The sequence below is a fragment of the Marmota marmota genome, unplaced genomic scaffold (genome assembly GCF_001458135.2).
Source record: "Marmota marmota marmota unplaced genomic scaffold, marMar, whole genome shotgun sequence".
In the NCBI taxonomy this organism is placed as follows: domain Eukaryota; kingdom Metazoa; phylum Chordata; class Mammalia; order Rodentia; family Sciuridae; genus Marmota; species Marmota marmota.
The window spans coordinates 42735708-42761323 of NW_026000005.1; the positions used below are offsets into that span (position 1 = coordinate 42735708).

The 25616-nt window shown below is 40.4% G+C and overlaps 1 protein-coding gene across 1 annotated transcript in view; it reads right to left on the bottom strand.

Moving 5' to 3' along the window:
- Positions 1-530: 530 nt before the first annotated feature.
- Positions 531-25616, bottom strand: part of Irs1 (insulin receptor substrate 1) — a 61084-nt gene continuing 35998 nt past the window's right edge. The window contains exon 2 of the mRNA XM_015481464.2: positions 531-5137. The gene's annotated coding sequence lies outside the window, so the exon portion shown is untranslated. The remainder of the gene's footprint in view (positions 5138-25616) is intronic.

Genomic DNA, 25616 nt, shown 5'->3' on the forward strand with positions numbered 1-25616 from the left:
TTAAACCAGCATCCCCAGAGTTGGCCTGGCCACTGAGTCTTTTAATAGCTGCCCAGATGACACTAATATGTATCCAAAGCTAATTGCCATCAGGTTAGGACTAGCAGCACTTGCCTTGGCCTTGCCAGGGAACGGGTTAGAAAAGCTCTCTCTCAGGTCTGGCCCCAATATCTGGAATGACAACCTGCATTTGAACCAGAGATCTGTGTGCACATTTAAGGTTGAAGAGGCTGTCGCAGTGTCTGTAAACTAAACACAAATCTTTCCACCAAGGATGGATTTTTTTTTTCCCTGCCTATTCTGTTCTCCCTCATCACCACCACCAATAAAAGCACCTTAAAATCTTTCCCAAGGCCATTTTGTTTATTCACTTGGCCATTGAAAGCCAACTGAGAAGAGATAGAGTCAGGCAAAAAGATCAATTCCAAAATTAATGGTATCCACTGCTCCTACCCAGCCAAATGCCCAGTTTCTGTGTCATGTCCCATAATCAAAAGACAGGAAGGATCACTAACATTGACATCGTGAAATTCATTTAGACAGTTTTCTTTAATTAACGATGAAGACACTACAGTTCTAAGTACCAGACAGAATCAAGGGGGAAAAAAATTGAAAATAAACATAACACTATAAAGAAAACTTGGAAAAGTGAAACACTTCTAAATAAAAAATATAAACCTGGCCTGGTACCCATGACATATATACATAATACGTATGTTATACACATATATACAATAAATGTTTTGGTAGCAATACAGACCATGTGTTGGTCTCTTGTACACAGATGAAGTAGCACCAGGAGCAGCACCACCATCTTAGGATGATAAACCAAACTGCACACACAGTAAGTGAAAATATATATGTAGTTGATTTGGCCCACCCTGTAGCCAAAAGGTGTAAGGAAAATATTTTGCAAGAAAAAATTGTTCTGGGAACTACATTCTTAGGCCAATGGCAAAGAAGGAAAAAAAAAATCAGCACTAAAGATGTCTACACAAATCTAGACACTTTCCTGTGTAGTGAATTTGTCCTAGCACATGGCATATTGGGTAACACTGGTAAATGAACAGCATGAGCAAAGAGAGATTTAAATGCCAGGTGAATGGTGAAAGGCTAACACACCGGATCTCTTTGTGTATACATCACAAATGCCAAGTCATCGACAAGCTAGGAAAGGAAGACAACTTGTCATCTAAGTCATACATTTTCTAATCATACTAGCTAATTATAAGCTGTTTATTAATGATAGATCTCTTAAGAGTAGGGCCAAACACTCCCAATATCATTCAACCTTGCAGCATCGAATTTGATGCTCTGGTTACAAGCAGTGAGAAATAGCCAACACACACCAGACCCACACGTTCTGCAGCCACACCTAGGGGTCTGGTTTACAGAGCTATGGCAAGACCTTGAAGATCTTCCCAGGCTTGACTTTAGAAATGACCAAAGGCCCTCTTTAACCCTGGACATTCTACTAAAAGGCTGTCATTGCTCCTCATAAGTAAATCTACCGTCTGGATGGAGCTCTTTTCCTTAGCCTTGGCAAGGTGATATTCCTCACATTCCTGGAAGGGCATGCTTCTTCCTTCAGGTTTCTCAGTAGCCTATATACATGAATATAGCATCACCTCCAACTAACATTCACCAAGTGCTGGGAACACTATCCCTCCCTCAAATCACTACAAAGAAGTGATTTCATATTTGATTTCCACCCATTCTCTTTTGCATGCCTCCCAAAGGATCCTTCTCTCCCCTATCAGGGCTTTAATTCTCAGTGTCTGGTTTCAGGGCTTCCTTGTATGATGGACTGACCTGTACAGCTCCACAAAGCCAATGAGAGACTGAATATGGGATCAGCCACAGTGCTTCTCTCTGTACTGATTTTTGTGGCTCTTGGCGTCAATGGGTGGTGAGCCTCCTTCCCCACCTTTAAACCGCCTATAGTAAATAAAATTGAAGTTTTCAGCTACATGGCATATTGCATTCAGGATGCAAGAATGCATAAAACAGGGCTTCAGTACTGTAAAGCACTGTTTCTTACAGTACAAAACTGTTTCTTAATACTCTGTCTCCCATTTAAAATATACCCAAAAGACAAAAGCCAGGGAAAAGAAAGGTTAAAAATCTCTACTTTCTGAACTGATGATTCTGAGTAAATCCATTTTTGCATCACTAGATTAGTCAAGAGAGTCCCTGACCTTTGAGAGTTAGCAAGAAATAGCCACACATGTAACATCAGAACTGATTTGTCATTATTGACTCAGGTGGTTGATCATTAATGGATTCCCCTTACTTCTAACTGGTTCTAGGGACATGCTTTTGCCCAGAATGAAGATATCAAAGCTACAAAACATTTGTTCCTTTCACAAAGGAGAATTTTATAACTCTGCCTGTATCTAAGAAAGAACGCTGTGAAAGGTTGTTCTCATGAAGAAAAAGCCACTAACTTCTAGGTTAACCAGAGGCCACTAGAAGCCCCATTAACGTAAGCCCTTGGCTGGCCGACAAATACTTTGAAATGGATAAAAGCCAACTCTCTTAAATAGGAACCAAACACAAGGACTTAGCAGCCGATGTGCTCAAAGAAAAACCCTTTGAGTTAGCCAGAGCATGAGCTGTTGGCTTGAGTACCAGCAACTTCCAGTTTTAAGTCAGTAAAGTTTGATACTGCCATCAAACCCAGCTCAGGCACCTCTAGAAGCAGCTTAAATAAGAATTTCTACCTTTATTTGAATCAACAAAAAGTCAGCCATAGAAACTAAGAGATGCACTTTCCAGTCTGTTCGTTTCTGTTCTCACCCAAAATATGTTGATAATTCCACATGCAGAGGTATCTTGGTAATATATATTTAAAGTCTGGGTTCCTTGAGAAATAATAACCAGCTTAGCAGGAAAAATAGTTGAGGCAGCTTTGTTCATTGATTTCTCTTTTACTACTTAAGTGCTCAACGGAAGAGAGCAGGATAGCTAGCTTTCTTCTTACACTAGCAAGAGTACGAATCAGAAGAGTCAAAAATGAAAAGTTAGTTTGACTGAGAAAGTCTTTTCTTTCTTTTTTACAAAGGAGTAAAAAATAACTTTCCTATGATATTTTCAAAGTTGGTGGTGTTCTCTATGAATAGGAAATGATGTAATTCAGCAAGGTCCTTGAAAACAATGGATTCTTATGACTATAGGTCTATTTATCTTAGAAATTGATGAGCATGCAAATGATTAAAATCTGCAATGATGAACATTGTACAATAGTCTGTGAGGTACATGCCATCTGGTTGAATGAACAGTAACACGGGCCTCAGCAGTGTGGGGGTGCCATTTATCTCCACTCCCTTTTAAGTAGAGCAGAGCTCTCCAACCAGCTGATCAGAGCAGCAGCCACTGCGAGGCCCTCCAACCCTGGCCCTTCCTTGTAGCTCCACCCAGGAAGATCAACCCTTCCCAGAAATAAACTGTTGCTCCTCCCAACAGCAGGGCTGGCAACCACTGATACAGACTTCACACTGGCTCAGAGGGAGCCTGATATTTGCATGAATTCACTTAACTTTTGGAAGTTTCCTGGCAAAAAGATTCAAAACTTCTGTAGGCAATATCTTTAAATGTGCTCATTGCCATTTGTGTTTCACAAGGAAAAATCCCAAGATGTGTATACTTTCTAAACAAGAAAAGGATTAAAAATTCTCACTGCAGGCTAGATGTTCCCATAGCAGGTCATTATGTTTTTATGTGCTGTCTGTGCACTGTTTTTTATTTTTGTTTTTTGTGTTTTTTGTTTTTTTTTTTTTGTTTGTTTGTTTTTTTATTATTAAACTAATCACTACTAGGCCAGCACCTACCAGGGCAAATGGGCCAGTTACATTCGGTTAAATAATGTAAAACCAGAAGTTCTCAGAACATGTGAACTCAGGGTCTTAAGGAAACTGACATGTAGCCCTGGTCATGATTCAAAAAAAAAAAAAAAGCCACTCTGGAATTTTAATTTCTGGTTAGTAAGCACTCACTTGTCTAAGTATACTCAATACAACGTAAGAAATGAAATATTATAACATGTGCACAGGAAAAAAAAAATGGTGGGAATGGAGCAGGAAGCTTCCAGAAGTGGACTGGGGGAGGGGGAGAGAAGAAAAGATTAACAGATTCTAGTTTATTATGAATAGAAAGACATTTCCAGAATTTACAAACACCCACATTGTTCATTCCAAAGAGAGCTTTTGATTTGAAAGGATCACCCAGGTCTCCTTCTCTTTACAATATATACAATGGAAGACTTTGATTTCCTTTTCTTATAATTTTGCTTCCATTCAATCATCAATTTTAAGCTGACACTTGAAAATACCCAAGTAGTATATATTGTTCTTCAGTTTAATTAACATGGTCTACTGTCTTACAGGAAAAATACAAAATTAAGATTAATTCTTTTAAGGAACTCAGCGCAACATCAAGTTTATATTACAAGAGATAGTATCAGCAAATATAACTATACAATTGAGAATCATCTATGGCACTATGATTCTTATTATATTATTTTTCTGAATTACAATCTTAAAACAAGGATCATACACTATTCTACTCTTGTTAGCCTTGTTTTAAGCATTTGCTCCACTCTTTACAACAGAACATTGTATACCTCAGTTCCACATCCAAAAAAAAGATGTGCTGTAAGAAAAGTTACATTTTCATTAAAAAAATTACACATATAAATCAAAACCTATGTTAAATATTTAATACTCTCTCCACCCAATGTGAACAGTTTTGAATGAAATAATTTACAATGACATTTTGTCAAACACAGTTTCAGCAGCAGATGAAACAAATCTTGTAAATGAGAGGAAACCCATTCTCTCGCAGCCTGGTAGTGGGCACATCAGCTCATTGTGGCCAGCTAAGTCCTTAAGGTTCAAGATGAAGTTCACGCAGACTATTCTTCTGGTGTCACAGTGCTTTTTTGCTTGGCACAATATAGAACGTGCAGTTCAGTCAACGAACTCCTGAGGATTGTATAAAGTAAACAAACTGAAATGGATGCATCGTACCATCTACAGAGGCGGAAGATGTGAGGTCCTGATTGTGAATCATGAAAGAGTTAGAGTCTGGGTACCCATGAGTTAGAGGAAGATTTGCTGAGGTTGTTTAGGTCTTCATTCTGAAAGGGAAAAGGAAAGACTTGGTTTAGCACAGGCATCTCAAAACACACACTCAACCCCAACTAGGGGGCTTGCCTTCTAAAAGGGAGAAGTCTCAGATAAGCCCAAGTAACTGGCACAAGCAGTCTTGTGTACCTAAATAAAATCAACAAACTGTATTTCACTATTCTTTCTTTCAAGATGCAAGATGCAATCACAAACTAAAAGTAGTCAATATTAAATCAGTAAACAAATCAATATGATCTGGACATTTCAGAGGGTTAGCCACAACAAAAAGATTCTTTGGTGTTATAATTGAAGCAAAAATGCACATCATAGTTAGTGGATAAAATATGGTAAACAGGTTACAGGCAATCTATGCTCAATCTTCTTTTGGTTAAAAGTCAACTGCAAATTTTAGCTTCTGAAGTTGCAGAGCTTAACATTACAAAATCTGGAATCAATTTTTAATGTGACATTGTTTGACAGAAGAATTTTAGATGCAAAGGAGACCCATGCAAAACAGACATGGTAAATTATTAAATAAGAAAAGAAAGGGATTCCGATTTAAGTCTTATAGAAATAAGTTATATTTAGGCAGAAGCAAGCATTACTTCTCTGCAATTCAAGAAGGCAGACCTCAAAGGGACATTATCCATAATTCCCCTTCTGAGACGAGACCCTTTTTCAAACTCATAAAGCATCTGTGCTCTCAAGAATAATAATAGACAATCCTTGGAGCTTCATATTTTTCATGCATTCAAAAGTTACCTATACATATCAATATTTATAGAGTGCCCTGAGCAACATTCAGCACAGAGTAGATGATCATAAATACTTGTTGAATGAGTCAATGGCCACATTAAGTTCTATAGAGGATTCAAAGTTGAATTCTGCTATACACTTTGCCTTCTAGAAAGGAGGCACTTTCCATTCATAAATAGATAAAATGCTAGGCTGGCAGGTGAATTTCATGACAGATGCACAGCGGGGAAAAGCTCTAGATGCATGCAGGAGAAAAAGAATACTTCCAGCGAAGAATCAAAGCGAGGAACCTCCCTGACACACTCGGCTTGCTTTGCGAGAAAAATAATTGGGTGTGCGGAAACAGGGTTTGTGTCTTGGTTGCTTTTATATGGCATCTTCCAGAGCTTCAGGTGTGCAAGAGATGTGAGTTGAACAAATGACAAGGACACAGTACACTTCCCACAGACGTGATGAAACAAGGCCCAGGGGATGAGAGGGCAGCCATGAACGGGCCACTTAAAGGGTACACGGCTTCACAGGACAGCAAGGTACCTGAACAGGGCACAGTGAGTAGAGTCTATGGATCTGGACGGATGGTGAAAAACCTTGACTGACAAGCCATAAGCTCTTTATCTAATTATAGGGACAACAAGAATAGGCCTGGAGATATGATCAAGATCCACAAAGGCTACACAGATAGCAGCAGTTTCTAAAATTCACAAATTTAAATGTTGACCAATATTTTCATCCCCCCCCCCTTCAAGGGTGATTAAGGGTCAGACCCATCAGCATTCACTATTTACATGATAGTTTCACGTAAGTTGAAGTTTACCAAATGAAGACTCGAGGTTTAGGAGCTTTCTGTTTATTTCAAAATGTTAACTTTGCCTCTAGAAAATCAGGTAAACAGACTATTATTTAATTTACTAATAGAGACTTGGCATGAAGGTGCCAAAGTAGAAGCAGGCAAACAAACAAATAGAAAGCTTATTCCTTTAACTGCCCAAATAAATGGGATTTTCTTTATGTGGCATCTAAAAGGGAAAGGTAGGCTCCCTTCTTCCAGGAGCTCTGATGGGGCTCTGTGCAAGTCCCCAGACAAGAAGGCCCAGGTCTCTCATGAACTTCCAAGTGACTATCAGAATGTTCTTACCAGAACATTCTAGTGCAGCTGAACACAGCTTCTCGGCTCCAGGACTAATATTAGGCAAGGAAGGCCACACCATATTAAAGGACTTACCACAAAATTTTGCCAAATATAAAATGGGGGGAAAGCAAAGAGCATGCACTATGTTTTTCATTTCTTATCTGGCTCCCATCCAGAAGGGCTGAATGAACAGCTCAGGACAGGAACAAACTGTACCCCGATTTATCATTCATTACACATGCGGTGCCAACCTGCATGCACAGAGATCTGCACAGGGCAGAGATCTGGGGCCCTGAGAGGACAGGGGAAAGTACCGCCTCCAGGGTATTGAAATCTATTGTTGTGGACCAGGCAGAGCTCATCCTTGTAACTTTCCACAAATATGTTCACAGAGCAGATGCAAAAGGATATATAATATCCATCATAGACCTTTCTTCTATAGTCTTATAACATAGTACTTTTAAAAGCCTATATCATAAATCCTGATCAACCCATGCTTCAGCCACAAAGCTACCAAAGGGTGCTATCAACTTGGGAATCTATGAAAAAGTAGAGCAGGTGGTAAAGAGTGGGGCAATGCAGACAGGGCGTAGGAACACACGGCTACAGGTAGGTTAAAAATAAATAAATAAATAAAACACCTGGAAAATTCTAAAGGGAAAGTCTGAATTTCACACCCGCCTGTCTTTGTGGTGTGGTTTGCCCATGGGTGTTGGTGAAAGTGGAGCTATGCTCATCAGGTAATGCCCGCAGCCAGCCCTCAGTGGGAGCCACCTTGGAAGCTGCACCCTTACTCCAGTCATGCAGCCATGTTGGCAGCAGTCTGGGAATGCCTTCTCAAGTCCCCAGTTCTTTTTTTGCAACTGCCCTCTCAGTCTTGAGCATATTCTTTTGAATAGTCTCTATAGCAGCCAGTCTCAGCCCTTGGAGGACACATTTGATCTTTGGAGACAGCCAAATAGCTTTGAGAGCCAAATATGGAGAATAAAGGAGCTGATGAAGCAGAGTAATGGTTCCCAGAGAGGTATTATCTGGAGCTAAAGGCTCCAAAATTGAAGTTCCAAAAAGACAGTTGTTCACAGCAGCTACTCCGATGAGTCAGCTGGGACAGGAAGTCTGACTTTGGGAACAGACCTCAACATACCCTTTATGGGACTTAAGTTCATCTCCCCACATCTCTGCTTTGACATGCTTGCAATCAAGACAGGGTAAGTTTGAATAAAGCCCCCTAAGAAAGGCTAAGATCTATGTGTATATATTGTTGTAATGTAGAAATGTTTTTTTAAAAAATATTTTTGTGCTTATAGATGGACACAATACCATTATTTATTTGTTCATTTTTATGTGGTTCCTGGGAATGAAGCCAGTGTCTCATGCATGCTAGGGCAAGTGCTCTACCACTGAGCCACAACCCCCAGCCCTAGAAATATGTTTTTAAAAAGTTCCTTCAGTCATTCAATTCAACAAACATCTGTGAGTGACAAATTACAAATGTAATAATAGATATTGTAATAAGCACAAGAGAAGATGACATTCTCAGATGTACATTTAATACACTTTATAAACACAACCTCAATTGATACCAACCATATATAGCTAATACTGCTTCCATGTTTTATGAATACAGAAGCTCATTTGAGCTCATCTGTAACGTTCATAAACTAGATACCCAAAAGTAAATTGTTTCCTTATGAGAAGACACTGCACAAATATCAAGTGGTGACGTTCTGTGATAGACTCTCTCTAGTTAGATCACTGGGGAATAACTTCCGAACCCAGACACACAATGCACCTGTCACGAGATTTACTAGCAGGAAATTACATTTTGACAAAATTTCCTCACCACACCTTCTATGTGTATCTTCTTGTAAGATAAAACCCACTGAATCCTGTGGCCAGTAATGAAAAATGTAATTTTTAAAGTATTATCAAGTAAGTCAACACTTGAACAATGCTACTTGAGACCTATGGATTATTGCATTATTGCATCCAGCAGGAATTTACATCTCCTGAACTCTACCCACTTAAACCATGCCTACTAAAGCTGAAAAACAAATACAGCTTTTGCTTTCTTCCACAGTCTCAGCCTGCTGCTTGGTATTGACCGTGAAAGCTGGAAACAGCACAGTTAAGATCTAAGTATAATGGAAGGATCCTTCCAGCAATGCATCGTCAGTCAAAACATCAACAAGTGTATTTGCCTTGTATTTACCTGTTCTGAACATTCTTGCCAATTTGTGAGTCAAATGCAACATAGTAATAAATATCTGACCAGAGCACTATAAGTTGTTTCTACTGTAAGAAAATAGGAATAAAGTTGGTTGGCTATTGTCATATACTGAAATGTAGCCAGAAAATAACCCTTCCTCATCCAACTGTGCTTAAAAAACAACTAGTACTGAATTTTCTTCAATGGAATCATTGTTTGAACTCTTATAGGTTCACCTAGAATATTTTTTATAAATTAAATCTCTCCACTTAAAGCAACGTTGTCAAAGCAATCTGTTTGTTTCATTTAACATAAATGACTGTGTTTTTTAAAAATGATATACCTTTTAGTGTAATACAGAAAATGTATAAAATACAGGGAAATACAAAGAAAGAATAAATATTGTTTATAATTCCTGACACTCAAGAAAAATTACTATTCATATGTTGTTCTAACTTTATCATTTATTTGAAGGATTTCAACTTTAAAAATTCTGCATTTGATGAAAAAAAAAGCTTAAATTAGAAAAGTAGCATTCAAATTATACTTAGTTCTTTCTCATGTTTCAAAATCAGTGATGAGAAATGATTTGAAATTTTTAACCCTTTTCAGTACTATATCCTTTCCCCACGTTCCAAAGTCACCACATACAGCCGGAAAGTAGGGACTCCGACTTCCTGGTTTTGGTGTCCAAAAACCTAAGTCCTTAAAGGAATGGCACAGAGAAAAAATCAGGAAGAACTGAGAGAGGAAGCTTCCTCCAGAGGAGAAAAAGAATTCCCCTCAGTGGGGAATGGGGAGAGAAAAGATGGGGGATGTGAGGGCCAGCTGAGACTTGAAAGGTGACAATAATGCCTACAAAGTCCCTCTCTATTCTGCTTCCATGGTGATTTCTTCCTTCACATAGTTACATCCAACTGTATACCACTACCACAACTCACTTCTTCAGCTATGTCACTAATGCAGCTGCAATTAATTCATGGTCCCACTAATTGAAAGCAGATCCCATATTCTAGAATGTTGGCATATTAATAAAAAGCACCTTATAAAATACTGCAAAAGTATTACTCTGTTTTTAAGCATCCTTGAATCTGGCAAATGAACCCAGTAAGTTAAAGAAAAAGTAATCATCATCTCAAATATCTTCATAGTTCTGGTGGTAGATGGGTATTACTCATTTTCACATTCACACTATAAAATCTTGGCCAAATAAATGAGACTGCTGATCTGCATGGTAGACCGGGAAGCTTTTACCAAAGGAATTTTTGTGGCTCAGAGTCTAGGTTCTACCATCTGAGTTTGATGACAGCATCAGGAGATGAAGCACCATTGTCTGGGTTGGCTCTACTAGTTAGAGTGGTCACCCACGAAAAAAGAAAAGTAAGGCTAAATCCAGAGAGCTTCAAAAGTTATGGGAAAGGGAGAATCTCTTTGCTCTTCTCAAAGGTTAGTGGGAAGTGCGGAGACGGGCTAGAGCTTTGGAAAAGGACAAAACTAAGTGCTGAAAAAAGCATTCTTCGTTTTAAACCCTTCAGGACCATACCACCACTCCCCACCCCAATTAATCAATCAAATAAGACCGACTGAACTAAAGTTAGAGGTAAGATCAAGATGTCTGCTCCTTGATGTTAAAAGGAGAAAGGCATTCAAGCTAAAGAAGGGAAACCAACTGCTTTTAAAACAGGCCAGGACTGAGCGGGAAAGACTTGGTTTTGTGCTTAAATGGCAAAGGGTAACCAACCAGCCAGGCCAGTGCTTTAATGGAGCTGCTTAAATAGCACTTTAGCCTGTGCAAGTCGCATGGACAGGGCTGTGAAAATAACTAGGGGACAGCCAGCCCTTCATGTGCACAGGGTGAGCTGCCAACATGTGAGAGGCCATCTCGCTCCAGTTCCCCTTTTGTCTCAGTGAAAGACCTTCTGGCGGGGCTGGTGACTTCAGAAGACCACCAATGAAGAAAGACACACGTATTATGAAAAGGACAGGAGATCAAGGAGATCAGGAGTGACCAAGGAAGGGAGATCAGGCCCATCACCCCCGCTGTGGTCTACCAGGATGAACACTGTCAGCACTGGGGCTTTCTCTTCCCCAGCTACAAAAGGCAGAAGAAAGTTCTGGGAACTCTTCAAGACGGTTAGGATAAGCAGACGAATCAAACCAACCATAATAGATCGTTCTCAATAATTATTAAGTATTCTATTCATGACAGTTACATCCAACTGTATACCACGACCACAACTCACTTCTTCAGCTATGTTAAGGAAATTCAATGAAATATTCAGAGGTCTTTTAAACAGAAGAATAACTACTTCAGTGATTTACCATTCTTTTTATTAATGAAACATGCTGATCAAGCAAATGAGGTCAAGGCCATAACACCACCCCCACCCCAAATCAAAACGTCTCCAATCTCTCTTCTACCAACGTTATAATATGTCCCATTTATATGACTGAATCAAGATAGAATAACTCAGAAAAAAAGTCCCTCTACATGTCAAGCCTGACCACGTGTACTATGGGGACAGGAAGCATTAATTTAAACAGAGTTCAACCAAAATCAACCTGTGATGAGAAGACACGAAAGTAAGATGCCGCGTCCAGAAGACAAGAAGCCGCTCGGTCCCTGCACCCATGGAAGGTTTTTCTGCAAAACATTCCCTCCCTCACAGGCACTGCATCCTGGCTCTGAGGTTTATATGGCAATATCGCGTCACTTTTTGGTTTGGGGTTTTGTTTTGTTTGTAACAGTCAGAACACAGGACACAGGTTTTATAGGTATGGCTTTGGTACAAACCAGTAGAGTTAAATTACATCAGAACTTCATTTACAATGTGGCAGAGAGAGCAGAAAGTGTAGTCCCATTTCTGCAATGAGGCGAAAGGGACTCAGGCAGACATATTCCTACTTCCTTTATTTTTCTCTTCAACAATAAATAGATCTCTCCCTCTTGGCCCTCCCCCAGGAGGCAAATGGCTTCAAGAGAGCAAGTGCCCGACTCTCCATGTGAGTATAGTCAGTATAACCGTCCAGCACCTCAATTGTTTCTTAACCACCATCAGCTTTTCCATAACAGCCCTTGAACTGGGCACAGAACAGACTTGCAGAGACAGCCTGGGTCTGCAGAGAACTGAGGTAGGGTCATTAACACCGCTGACATCACTTCTGGCAGCTGGAGGAATGGGAAAACCTGTGTTTAATCTATTTCCTACTCACCGCAAGATTTAGCTGGAGTCCCCGATAATATGGGTTGTGGTTGACTTTATGGAAGAACGTGGTAATGCAAGAAAAATCTCCCCCAGTGGTATGGCCCGGAACCCCTCCCCGTATGGCTTTTTTTTTTTTTTTTTTTTTTGGTGGGAGGGGTGTCAGTAAACAAGCCTGCTAGAGGACAATGCCATTCCCAGCAGTACCTAGTGAGGCCAAGCTCCAGCTCAGTAGAAGACTGCTCCATGACATCTAATTCACATCACCAGGAAACCACTGTCTTAAGTCACAAGAAAAAAGTTTTAGCCTTTGTTTTCTTTTTTCTTGCTTTGAGGAGGATACCAGAGGGAAAATATTGGGAAGAATTTGATCTGTGATTCTTTAAGATTAAGTGAATTGTTCTTTTAAAAAACAAAAAAAGAAAAGGAAAAAGTGATCTAACTACTGGAGAAACACTGAAACTGTCCACAAAGACTAAGTATATGGCAGTATGTTTCACGGGTATTCAACCCACAATTCTCATTCACTTCACCTGAAGAATTCTTGAAGAAATGCAAATCAGAAAGATTTCTGGGCTCTGGGAGCGATTGTTAAGCATAAAGCAAGGTTAAGGAGTATGGAAAACTGTGCCCTACTCAGTATGGACCAATATTAATTGGGTCCTGTTAAAGATAAAGCTATAACAGTTGCTTGCAATAAAGTAATAATGCAATAAACTCATGCTCCTCTTGAATTGCCACTACCTGAGTGATAAGTATGTGATTTTGAGTTCTAAAATGTAATTTAGGAAATTCAACACAAAAAGGGTAACTTTGAAAATGAAAATGGAGCTATTATTACATGGCTGTCATGCTTTCTAAAGACTGGTAATTTTGTTTAACTCAAAACTTATTTCCAAGTTAAAACTTGAAAGGAAACTTCCATTATCTCTTCTCTTGTTCTTTGCTCTGTGATTTTAGGCAAGTAACTCAAGCCTCTTAAATCTCAATGTTTTCCCGTGTAACACAGGATAGCAATATCCATTGCAGAGGGTTACCGAGATTCAGTGAAATAATACACAATAAGTTCTTATTTTGCACGGCATATAATAAGCCCTCAATCTTTAGTTCTTTTGTAACTACTGTTATTAAAAACCCCAAACCCGGAGATCTCACATCTCCTGATACCTGAAAATACACCAGCCAAAAAACACCCCGATAGAACCAGCAAGCAAGAACGAATCCACAGACCAAATGCTAGCAAAGAGCTGGAGCTCAAATCAGGGGATGCATTTTGGGAAGAGAGACAAAGTTATTTTGGAGAGGAGGTAGCACAGAGAAATGCCAGAACAGAAAGAACAGGGACAGGTAGTAGTGGCAGTGCTAAAAATATGCCCTGCGATACAAAAGAGGACCAGCCTACCTGCACAGGAACAGCACAAATTAACTACTAAGACAGCGGCATTCACTTACCTTTGAGCAAATCTTAAATCAATGCTGTCTACAGAAACTCCCTTCAAAGGCCCCTTCTAGTGCTTGAAGATATTAGAAGCCTGAAGCCCCCTGCCCTTTCTAAGTCTGTTAATGAAAGCCTTATCATACCACATGAAAGCACTGACAAAGAAATCACATGAACAGGCTTAAGTGGACGTTCAGTGAGATTTTTTAAATGCACTATTCCAGGTTCTAAAGCATGTTTATAATTGGTAGGGGAGGAACTGGGTGGCTTTTGTTTCCAAATTCTTTTCCTCAATCTCTCATGTAAAGGAACTGAACAAGAGGGTGATCCAGCCCTTCAGTGCTGCCTGAGTCACTTGAAAAACTGAAATTGCTGCCAGATGCACATCTAATCGTTGGCAGCTGGAAGAGGAGGAGGAAAAAAATCAGAAAGATAATCTGAAATAATTGATAATGTGTACCTTGCTGCCTCCAACTCTAAGGTCTTGGAGGCAGACAAAGGTGCAGATTTCTAACTGCAAATACTTCTTTATTGTCTCCCATGAAGAGGCAAAATTCTCCCAGTTGACAAAAGAGGGCTGACCTTTCACCCACTGACCCCAAAGCTCCTTTTCCTTAGCTTTCATCTTTCAAGTTTTACTTCCACTTCGATCCAGCTCCCCCCTGACATTTTAAGTTGGAAAATGTCATTTGCTTAGAGGTTCCTTAACAGCATTCTGAATTAATCTGTGTCATGTTCTCATGGTGCTGAGCAGGCTGCCTGGCTGAGGTGAAATATCTCTGAGGGCAGTTGGGCCCGATTCTTAATTAGGAGGCTGTGATGACTCTTAACTAAGAGATCCTTGCTAAGAAATATTGACCATGGCGAGGATGTGAGGAAAAAGGTACAATCATACATTGCTGGTGGGACTGCAAATTGGATGCAACCATTATGAAAAACGGTATGGAGATTCAGATATTCCATTCCTTGGTTTATAGCCAAAAGATTTTAAATCAGCATACTACAGTGATGCAGCCATGTCAATGTTTATAGCAGCTCAATTCACAATGGCTTAACTATGGAACCAACCTAGGTGTCCTTCAACAGATGAATGGACAAAGAATATGTGGTATATATACACAACGGAATATTACTCAGCCTTAAAGAAGAATGAAATTATGGTATTTGCCGGTAAATGGATGGAGCTGGAGAATATCATGCTAAGGGAAATAAGCCAATCCCCAAAAACCAAAGGCCAATTGTTTTCTCTGATATGAGGATGCTAATTCACAATAAGGGGAGTGGGGCTGGGGAAAAATAGAGTTACTTTGGATTAGGCAGAGGGGAATGAAAGGAGGGGAGGACAGAGCATAGAATGCATCGGACATTATGACCCCATGTGCATCTATGACTACACAATCAGAGTGTTTCTACATCATGTGCAGCCAGAAGAATGAGAGGCTATACTCCATTTATGTATGATGGGTCAAAGTGCATTCTACTGGCATGTATAACTAATTAGAAGAAATAAAAATCTAATATAAAAAGCATAAGAAAAGGTGATTTCTTATAAAAAATTTGAAGAAATGTTATTTGGAAGTTTTATACTAATTAAATATTTACTGTCTTGTGGAAGGAGGGAAGACTGACCAGTGTCTGGTATGGACTGAATCGTGTCCCCTGCCCCCTTATCTTCAAACCCCTACTGCACTGGTATTAGGAAGCGGGACCCTCTGGAGGTTATTAAGTCGTGAAGATGGAGCTCTCAAGAGGGGGAACAGTATCCATCTAAGAACAGACTCAAGGCTTGCTCTCTGCTCTCCATCACGAGAAAATACAAAAAGAAGATGGCCATCTGCAAGTTGGGAAGAGGGCCTCACTGGACACCATTGTGGCAGCACCTTGATCTTCAACTCCCCAACCTCCAGGACTATGAAAGGAAATGTGTGTTGTTTAGCCACACTCTGTGCAGCAGCTAGAACTAAAACTGACTCCGAGGGAGCCACTCTCCCAAGGGAAAGGGTCCTGCTCATTGGAAGCCAGGCAGGTTACCAGTACACTTCTGCTGAAATGTTCTCAGAGGGCCAAACCTACCGCCCTCTGGTCTCCATGCATTTCACTACATCTCTAGAGTAGCTACTTCTCAGTATGGGTGAGTGGGGAAAATTCTGCCCTACAGGGGATATTTGGAAACAGCTGAAGACTTCTGGTTGTCACAACTAAGGTAGTGAGGTCTGGAAGAGGTGCTCCCGGCATGGAGCAGGTAGAGGCCAGGAGTGCTACCAAACCTCCCACAATACACAGCACGGTAGCCTGCAACAAGAACTATCTGGCCCCAAATGTCACTAGTGCTGAGGCTGAGAAATCCTGCCCTGGAGTGGTGGCCTTTAGCTAAGGAAATGGAGGAAGCCCCGAACCCTGCCTCGTTGTTTGTTTCTGGGGCTCACATTATCTCTAAACAAGAATGTGAGGCAAGAGGCATTTGTGTTTGCAGTCCCTGTTCTGGAGCCTTCCTGTATTCTGTGAAGTGCCACTACCATGCCCTTCAGGATCCCACAGGCTCCTCCCTCCTGCTCACGGCCTTTCCCAAATTATTACTGCTGCTTAAAAATCCTCTACTGTTTCCCATTCCTTTATAACCTTTTTGATGGAAGATGGCTGGTGAATCCAGATAAGTCCAGGCCCATGTTCTCCTGTCCCTCCTCCAGAACAAAACAGCAGTGCCATAGCAAAGCACTGACTACTGAGGGAGAACAGGCAGGGCGACCTGAGCCCCAGAGACGAGGAGGGAAGATAAGCAAGATGTGACACAGCTGCACCTACTCTGACCATGAAAAAGAGAACCACCCCCCCAGGAAAGACGCTTGTCACCCCAGGTCTGCTTAACCCATACTTTCTGGTGGATCCTGGACACATCACGGGTCCTCCCTTAATGCGTCGATTTAATAAAATGGAGAAAACACCTGGTGCTCAGGATCTGTGACAAACCCCAGGGAGATAACAGGAGAAGGATGCTGGGAGCCAGAGGACCCTTTACTTGTGCTTCTTGTGACTATTTTAGTCATGTTCTCTGTCCTCAAATATCTGGGCATAAAAACAAAATGAAGGAATAGGCCCCCTCCATTCCAGAATAGGTTGACTTTTGCAATAAATCCACCAAGCTTGCTCAATAAGAGGCTACTCCTATATCAGGCTGCTATTTGCTAGAGGTTCTCCCCCACCACAACTTTATGAAAATAATAAATCATCTTTCATCTTGGAAGATGATTTATCACCAGACAAAGGAAAAACAACAGTCAAAATACAAGACTGAAATACAAATTTCCATTGTTGTTTCTATGCGTATGATGTCTGCTTAGTTTAGATTTTTAGGCTTTCCTAAATGTATCTTTAAAAAATAAAAACAGCAGGGTGCAGAGGGGAGTGACCGCATGCCATCATCACTGAGAGTAGCCAGGGTTCTAAGAATTAGACCATAAATGGAAAGGAGTAGTCAAATACAAAGATTTTCAGACCAAATCCCAAGATAATAATAGTAATAACCAACCCTCCTTAAACACAGCCATTGGGGTTTCTGTGGCCTCAGGGTTCACCAGGAAAACAACAGCTTCTATTCTTCTTAGATTGTAGCCTGAAATGCTGACAAAATGCCTTTAAAATAAGAGCAAACCACACAATTTTTCCTTGTTATCAAACATCAACAGGCTATAATTAACACTTAATTGAGAGTCATCTGATTAATTCTGCTCAAAAATCACATGAAGTTTTTGCCATAAAACCGCATCATTAATGGACAGTGGCCTCCCTCCCTTGGCTTTTCCCCCACTTTCCTTTCAGAGGGATGTAAGGGAGAATTGTGACAGGTAAGTGTCCCTGGCAGCCCTGTCCCTTGGAGCTGCTCCTCTCTCTTGGCGAGTTCTCACTCCCTACCATCACCAAAACCCACAGGGCCTGTGAGCGCAGCTACTGACTCTGCCTACATCATATCAGAAAGCATTTAATATCAGAAACCATTTCTCCCAGGAACTGCTCAAGAGAATTTGCAGTAGAAACAAAGAACACCCCCCCAGGGTGTCCCAAGCAGAGGTGCCAGGATGGTTTAATCCTAATTTCCACCTCCAAGGCATAGCTGGAGAATGCCAATAGGAAACTGACTTGAGAACCTTCTGACCTTAGTTAGATGAGCTGGGCCCCTTCCCCATGGTGGCCTCCTCCCCCTGCCTTGACCATGGAGTGGCTTACTAGCACTTCTTCCTTGGAGAGAGCCAAGAAGTAAAAGAGAACTTAAAACATTCAACTTAGCACATTTCTCCTACTTGAAAGCTCGATGAAAGTGGTAAGGAGGGTGGTACAATAACTAACCAAAATCCATGTCTAGGTGACAATTATTTCAATATATTTTTTTAATTGCTTCATGCTCATTTCTAGAGGTGACTTCCATTGAATGATCAAGTCACCATAAAAAAGGATTCATGGATGAATACGCAAGGAACCATCAAAGCAGCCCCAGGCTGGTATTACAGGGACTTCCTTAGTTGTGTTGTTAGGATCTGAGTTGCCTGACTCTATGAAACTGGGCAATAGGGAGCTGGGTGAGACTAGGGGGTCTCTTTGCCCCCAGAGACATGCTGTAAACACAAGTCACTGGAAGCTTAATAGTGTGACTATTAGAAAAGCAAAATAATCATAACAGAAGGATATAAGGGTGGTAGTCAAAATAAGTGTAAGTAAAGCAAGCATCCAAGCAAATTGATCGACTACAAAATGAGAATTTTTATAGGTGAATACAGAATAGGAGAAAGGGACAAAAGTCTATGAAGATCACGAAATTTTTTATAAAAGAAGAATACACATCACTGTAGGTATAAATGTTTGAATATCAGAGGTATGAAATTAACAGAAATTTAAGCTACCTAAATACTTATTAAAATTATTTCCACTATACTTGGCACTATCTAAGCCATCATCATAGCACCATATCTAATTTTGGCCTCCACTGTTAAGCCATATGAGAGAAAATAATCAACACCAAAGCAGAGCTTCTCAAACTTGTTTTAAAAATTTCTCCCTCTCCCTCTCCCTCCCCCTCCCCCTCTCCCTCTCTCTTTCTGATTACTTAGGATCTCCTGAGGATATTGCTAGAATGAAGATTCTATTCTGATTCATTAGGTTTGGGGTATGGCCCAGGATTCTGCATTTCTAACCAGCTTCCAAGGGACCCCAATGCTGTTCGTCTGAGGACCACACTCTTGAGTAGCCAAGGGGATAAGAACCTACAAGAAAAAGGGAAAGCTGCTATTTAACATTTTAAAAAACAAGAGGGCTTAGCTGGAGGACTAATGAGGAGGGTTACACTATGAGTCATCTGTTCTCCATCTCCAAAGAGCAAATAGACTTCAGTGGCATAAATAGTTTAATTGAAACATGAGGAAAAAGTTCTAGGTAGAGAAAGTTCTAGAAGATACTCTTGACTGACACAGATTCAGATGACTGCAAAGACAACACTAGGAAGACAATAAGGGTTAATTTCTTTAAGACTCCAACTCCAACTTCCATTCCCTTCCCTACTCTCACCTCCTTCTTGACTTTCTTTCCTCCCTTCCTGTCTTTCCTTCCTTCATGCAAATCTGGTGATCTAATCATTTCTAAGATGTTCTTAACTGTATCAACCCCAGATTTTATCTCCATCCAGGAGCAAGTAGACAACCATCCAGTTGATTTTCAACTGGGGGGGCCTAGCAGACATAACAGATTAAAAATGATTCAACCCTAAAATCTTGATCTTCTTCTGCCTGAACTATCTATATAAATTCCTATCTATATAAATGGTACCACTTTTCTCCTAGAACTTGGAAACTTCCTTCCTCCTTATCTCCCCAGGGTCCAATCCTGTCCACCCCTCTCCCATTATAAAAAATAAATAAAAGTACAGCAGAGTCCATATTTTGGTATTTCATCTTACCCTGCTTCATGTTCATGCTCAGGAGAAAGGCCCAGAGACTGAGGCAGTTGGACTGGGAAAAGGGGTATGAAAACAGCAACTCAATGCATTTCTATCCCTTTACAAAAAGAGATCACTTTGAAATCTGAGGGTCTTGGTCAAGAAGAACTTCAGAAGGACCCTGTACATTAGCTGAGAGGTGAAGACCCCCAACTGAACAGGCATTTGTCCCAATACTCAAGGAAACACATACATCCTGCCCTACATCATCTTTTTTTTTTTTTTTTAAAAGAGAGAGAGACAGAGAGAGAGAGAATTTTAATATTTATTTTTTTTTTTTTTAGTTTTCAGCGGACACAACATCTTTGTTTGTATGTGGTGCTGAGGATCGAACCCGGGCCGCACGCATGCCAGGCGAGCGCGCTACCGCTTGAGCCACATCCCCAGCCCCCCTACATCATCTTGTACCAAATAAACCACAAGGCACAAACCAAAGGTGAGCTCCTAACTCCACATCTTCATTAATTAAGGAGATCTCAAGTAGTAATAGTCACCAAACTGCCAACTCAGGTCTCATCTCAAAGGAGTCGAACTGAGATAACAAGAAATTACAACAGTCTACAACACCTTCAACTTCAAAACACCAAAGTCTTCATATCCAAACACGCTTTCATTTTCCATTGAGTATGAATTCATCCTCCATCACGATTCTTAAAAACAAGGAGTACTCCTCATGTGGACAGCTTATTCCAAGAACCCCAGCTGCTTGCAAAGGGAGATCCAGAAGTAGCACGTGGGGGAAGCCGTGAAATCACAATGGTGTGAAGGTACCCAAATTCGGAGAAGACTCAAAACTAAGCAAGAAAGGAAGGTTTGTGTGTGCTAATTACTTCCATTCAGGCCAGCAGACAGTACCAGACTGCTCCCGATTTTTACAGGAAGGCACACAGGCATGTCCCTTGGTCCTGTTTATTTGGAAGTCAGTCTCCAGATTCTGTCCTCCAGTCAATGAAGTTTTATAGCAGTGGACAGGCCTTAATTAGTTGATGGCAATTTTATCCACGAAGCCTGCCTCTGTGCTCTGATCCCGAGGTACAGTTTAACTGGTCTGGAAAAGAAGGCCGGGCAAGGCATAAGCTCCTAATGACTTTAGGAAATGGTCGGAAAATGATGATGTGGCCAGAGATACTCCCCAAGAGCTAATTCTAAAACCACTGCTGGGCTCTGCAACTCACATGCCGCGCCATTCACACGAGTTGTTTTCCTAACCAGTAGGGACAGAGTGAGAACACATTTTACTCAGGGCTGTGAGACACAACAGGAATATAAAACGCCTGCAAGGCACTCCGTATTGGAGCCAGGCGGCCACCAGACAGTGGGAAGACCCCAGCCCAGCTTGCTGGTGGGACCTCAGACACCTGATTATTCTCACTGAGCTGCCATTCCTGGTACAATGGTGATAAAAGTACTTAGCTCATTCAGTGGCTGTGAGGATTCAATGAGGTGGTGACTGCGAAGCAGGAGGCACAGATCGAGACAACTGAGCAATTACAGGACAATTGGGGTTTTATTCAATCCAATAGCAAGAACCTATCAGAAATCATAATGGGAAGGAGACAGCAGAAAGAAGAACTGAATGGGAGAAGCAAGGTACTGGGCACTGTATTTCTACCTCTCTGCAATTTGGTGTGTTGCAAAGAGGACAAAGAACCGCAAAGAATCATGGCATTGAAACTCAGCTGCTTACGTTCATCATATAATACCACAGGCACTAAATAAGTCCCCGCTGATTTATCACTGACCACGAAGGTGCTTCCTAACTTGCCTTGAATTTCTTGTTTTAAACATCTTTGAACTGATCATTTGAAATGGACTGCCCTTAAATAAAAGGGCAATTCTAAAGCACCCTAAACTTTTATCACCAGCATTTTTACACTTCCTTAGCTGGAAGGCAAACGGTGTCTAGTACGGTAGGTAGCATCAGGTTTGGAAATGAGTTTTCATAGCATATGCCATGAAATGTAATTTTCCAACACTGAATACTTATAATTGATTAATACCCTATCCAACTTGTTCTTCAGGTTTCTTATCTCCAACTCTAAACATGTTTATACTATCTAAAAAAGGATTTTCAGGAAAATCATAGATTCTCATGACTTACTCTAAGGTCCACCTAACTTGGTTAAGAGGTTGGTAATTTCAGCCAAAGCAAAGATAATGGATGTTAAGTATTTGTGAAGAGAGCCTCACATTTGGCAGTGATTAAAGCAGGAACTTGGTAAGTTTTTAAAAGTGTTTTCTTCTTTTAATGGTTAAAAAAAAGACCCTCAGTCCGTCTTTTAATGCTGCACATTAAGCATCACGACTAAGAAAATAAAGCGATTTTAATATTGATAATTGTTTTCAAATTGTATCTTCCTCCCTTGTGGGATATTTTAGTAAATCATTCATGGGGAAGGAGTGGGGGATATAAACCACCCAAAATACACTCACAGCAATTTCAGAGATCGATAGAGATCGATACTATTGCCCACACTGGTTATATGTCATGGACGTCAACGGTCTTAATATGCATTATTTCATACCACCCTCATGACCATACTGAGATTGTATTACTATTCATATTTTAAAGACAAGGAAACTGAGGTTTAGAAAGGATGAGTAAATTCCTCAAGATCTCTTCACTAGTAAATAGGGCAGCTGGGATTCAAAGTCCATGCCTTTTGCCACAGATTTATAGACAATGCTATAAAAAGCATGGGTGGAAGTGTTGTCAACCCTTTCATCTAAATTGAGTCCACTGCAATAGACAAAGCTATTTTTATAAAAGGAAACAGAGGGTAAGCTTTGTGTTTACAAAGGGTAATGAGAAATTGCATACTGAAATGCCATGCTGATAAATCTACATGAACTCAGCTAAAACAGCATTCCACATAATAGGCACCTGGATATCAGAAGCAACTTCCCCCTGGAAAACAGTTTGCAAAAGAGATTGCCATCATAAAAGCATGTTTTCATCCCTTATTATGTGTCCTCCTATAAAAACACTAAAAAATGAAATCCCTTATTTCTGCAAAGAGTCTAGACAGTGGTTGACACAAGCAACTAGGTGTGACTAATAGATCCTGAAGAACAAATACAAACAGGACCGAAGGTAAAGCGTGAAGGCCTGACGTGTATTGACCCCATAAAACAGAATCCCTCTTCCCTGTGAGGGCTGCAGGTCTGCTGCCCCACTGCTTCTGGCACAAGACCGTTGGACAAGGGGATATTTTTATCCAGCAATTTTCCTTCAGTCCTTCCGCCCTTTATTTAGAAAGCCAAAATAAAACCCAGAAAAACTATACTTATAAAGTCATAAGCCATACACTATAATAGGTAAATAAAAGTCCTTTAACATTAGAAGCCAAGAAAGAAGATTAAAAAGTAAATCATAAACAGCTGTATCTCCCCTCCCAATTGTTTACATTCTTAGACATCCACTTTTTAAAAATATTCCCTATGTAGATCAAAACATGCTGTACTTTGAGAAGGAGAAAAACAATGACGTTAGTTTTAAAATATGACACAGTTTACATATAAACAGAGCTAAGTTTATGGGCATTATTCTAGTTGGCAGCAACTGAAGTCAATGGCTCAAATGGCAAGCTATAATTAAATGTGTTAATTATCTTTGCCTGCAGAAAAATAAAAAATACCTGTGTCACCTTTAAAATGGTGTCTAGCTTGAGCACATGTACCCTGTTATAGAGAACAGGATACAACTGGTTTAACAAATCAAAATAATCCAAAAAGCTTATTCAAGTTGAACTTGGGTGCTCCTGGATGAAATGGATACAATATTGGGAGCACTCTCTTCATCCTCCTTCCCACCTCCTCCCATCCCTCAACTATCCTCTCCCCTTTTGCCCTTTCAGCTCATGCAACCCATAAATGCTGCTCAGCTCATTATTAATACCCAGACTTAGGAAACTGAATGGCCCCTGCCAACAACTATTTTTTAATTTTTTTATTCTTGCCTTCAAGCATCAAATATTAATCCAATAAAAAGCTACCCTTAAGAGCATGAATCTCCCTTCCCAGCACCACATATATACGCAAGAGAAAAGCAAGAAAGAGTCACATCTTTAGAATTCTGGTTTGTTACATATTCTAAGGTTGACAGTTGGCCAAAGTCTTCAAAAGACAATATCCAGACCAGGCATGGTGGTGGCACACACCTGTGATACCAGCAGCTTGGGAGGCTGAGGCAGGAGGGTGGCAATTTCAAAACCAGCCTCAGCAACTTAGCAAGGCCCTAAGCAACTCAATGAGACCCTGTCTCAAAAAGTAAAAAGGGCTGGGGATGTGGCTCAGTTATTAAGTGCCCCTAGGTTTAATCCCAGGTAACAAAAAACAAAAAACACAATATTCATTCACAGATTTTATGAACTTACCTCCATTTGTCCTTTTAAAGGGAAATACTTCACCCCAGGTATGTTCTAAGTATTTTGTTGTAGTTGTTGTTGTCTGTTATTAAGTGCTGGGTAACAAAGCTAGGTCCTTATGCACACTGAGCAAGCCCTTTACCACTGAGCTACACCTCCAGCCCTTGGTGTAAGTTTTAACATAACATAATACAATCCAACTTCCATCAGGATCAGCAAATTAATATTAATGGCAAGAGAGTCAGTAAGTTCAGGCAGATAAAAGAGTTGGCTGCCCTGAACTATCATTAAGAAAGCATTTATCTTATACCCACGTGTCTAAGGTACAAGCCAAGGTGAATCACCAACTCATCTCCCTGAGAAAGCTCTGATGTTAAAATCTGGCATTGCTGACCTCACTGGATCAAGACCTATTCTCCCCTGAAGGTGATGAAACATCCCTGTCAGTGAATCATGGTCTCTCAAAAATCCCCAAAGATGATGTATAAACATGAGCCCTGAAACTACAAGTCAAAATCCTGACATCTAAAGAAGTGGCTTCCGCGCTAATGCATACCCATGCTAATGCATACCCATGCTAATGCATACCCAAGGTTTAGTGAGAATAAAAGGAAACAGCAGGTTTTCCCCTTAGAATACAAGTAGGGAAGGTAATTTTTTTTTAAATCAGATGACTTACTGATTAACCATAATATACTTATTGAAGTGTTACGATAGCCATATGAAGTCAGATCCCAATATCCCAATCACAACTGGGATAGAATCACAAAGAACAGAATTGTCTCCTTTAAAATAGTACAGTTCCTTTCCTTAACAGGGCATATATGGTTATACATGGTCAAAGAGAGGTCTAATGGCATGTGTGCTTGCTTTAAATGATGAAGTGCATGGATAAAAAGCACAAATATATTTGACTATAAAGTACTTCAATGAATGGGTTATGACAACGACTCTATGTCATTTATTTCATGATACCTCCAACAGAACAGAAAGCATTCACCCTTAGAAAATGAGTAGAGCCAGCACATGTGGACTCTCCTGGAGATCTGACCCCAGGCATGCAGTCAGCTGCATAACACATTCCATAGAACATGAACTCTGTGAGATTAAGTTCTGTATGCAAAGACACTTAGGAGCCATCTTCCTCTTGGCATCTGCCATCTCGTATTAGAGTCTTGACATTTTGTTTAACCATGTGTTTCCTAAGCTTATGATCAGAAAATATATAGCTTTTATTTCATACTGACTACTTTAACATGCTATGAAACACGCTTTAGGAAAATTCTGCAGTAAAGTTTTCCCTCCCTATAAACCTTTCCCCTTGAACTTTACTTTTCAACAAGCATTGTGATAAAGTACCAGACAAAATACGTACAGGCATAAGCAAAGAAAATTGTTTTAGGATAGA